Source organism: Eptatretus burgeri, chromosome 3, assembly GCF_056783735.1.
Source record: "Eptatretus burgeri isolate ZD-2024b chromosome 3, Ebu_testis_v1, whole genome shotgun sequence".
In the NCBI taxonomy this organism is placed as follows: domain Eukaryota; kingdom Metazoa; phylum Chordata; class Myxini; order Myxiniformes; family Myxinidae; genus Eptatretus; species Eptatretus burgeri.
Genome location: NC_140963.1, coordinates 134516066 through 134518042, shown reverse-complemented (window position 1 = coordinate 134518042; position 1977 = coordinate 134516066).

Here is a 1977-nt window from a genome sequence, read left to right as displayed (position 1 = left end):
GGTTCAGGTCTGGAGACTGGCGAGGCCACTCCAGGACATTAAGATGCTTCTTACCGAGCCACTCCTTTGTTGCCCTGGCTGTGTGTTTTGGGTCGTTGTCATGCTGGAAGACCCAGCCACGCCCCATCTTCAATGCTCTTGTTGAGGGAAGGAGGTTGTTGGCCAAGGTCTCGCGATACATGGCCCCATCCATCCTCCCCTCAATACGGTGCAGTCGTCCTGTCCCCTTTACAGAAAAGCATCCCCAAAGAATGATGTTTCCACCTCCATGCTTCACGGTTGGGATGGTTTTCTTAGGGTTGTACTCATCTTTCTTCTTCCTCCAAACACGGCGAGTGGCGTTTAAACCAAAAAGCTCTATTTTGGTCTCATCAGACCACATGACCTTCTCCCATTCCTCCTCTGAATCATCCAGATGGTCATTGGCAAACTTCAGATGGGCCTGGACATGCGCTGCCTTGAGCAGAGGGACCTTGCGTGCACTGCAGGATTTTAATCAATGATGGCGTAGTGTGTTACTTGTGGTTTTCTTTGATACTGTGGTCCCAGCTCTCTTCAAGTCATTGACCAGGTCCTGCCATGTCGTTCTGGGCTGATCCCTCACCTTTCTCATGATCATTGAGGCTCCACGAGGTGAGATCTTGCATGGAGCCCCAGACCGATGGAGATTGACTGTTATCTTGAACTTCTTCCATTTTCTAATAATTGCACCAACAGTTGTTGCCTTCTCACCAAGCTGCTTGCCTATTGTCCTGTAGCCCATCCCAGCCTTGTACAAGTCTACAATTTTGTCCCTGGTGTCCTTAGACAGCTCTCTGGTCTTGCCCATTGTGGAGAGGTTGGAGTCTGATTGATTGAGTGTGGACAGCTGTCTTTTATGCAGATAAGTTCAAACAGGTGCAGTGAATACAGGTAATGAGTGGAGAATGGGAGGGCTTCTTAAAGACAAAACTAACAGGTCTGTGAGAGCCGGAATTCTTACTGGTTGGTAGGTGATCAAATACTTATTTCATGCAATAAAATTCAAATTAATTATTTAATAATCATACAATGTGATTTTCAGGATTTTTGTTTTAGATTCCGTCTTTCACAGTTGAAGTGGACCGATGATAAAAATTACAGACCTCTACGTGCTTTGTCAGTGGGAAAACCTGCAAAATCGGCAGTGTATCAAATACATATATATATATATATATATATATATATATATATATATATATATATATATATATATATATATAGATATATATTATCTCTTGTGAGTTTAAAATGTGAAGTGTACCTCCAGATTCACGTGAGATCCACTTTAACAAGCAGATGGTCAGATGAACCGATTGGAGCAGTCGAAGAAGAGCAGGCATTTGCAAGGAAATTGGTCAAAATCAGATCCAGCCGAGATGATGTACTGAGATCCGGGTCGGGAAGGTCACAGATTGTGTCAGTCCCAATGAGTCGCAGAAGTCCTTTGCTGAAGTGTCATGGCAGGTGAGAGAGACACCCACACCCAGCCAACTGGCATGCTTGTTTGTTTGTCAGGCGACTTCTCCTCCAGTTCTGGGCCGATTATATCCAGCCTTGCTACATCGGATCAGCATGACCCCAATTCATGGATGGGGATGTTTATATCTTTGTTGATGGTCGAGGGAGGGGGGGGGGTGAAGGGGAGGGTCGCAAATTCTCCATGAAAGATATCGTGTAGCGCCACCACCAGGTGGGGGAATGTATTACAAGTCTCCACCATGGACTGCACAGTGTTCCTGTCCTCACATTTTCCAGCACAATGAGGTGTTTTGAATTATAAGCAGAAGGTATGTTTTTGCTTCACGCATGTAACCCGGGTTATTATTTATATTTTTGGAAGTGATTGAGGCAGCTGTCAGTTGCCTATACACCGTCCAAATAAAGGTATTAGTCAGAAGGATGTGTTGCATTCTTGGAACAAGATCGCCCGGCGGGTGGGTACTCTGCCCGTGGATA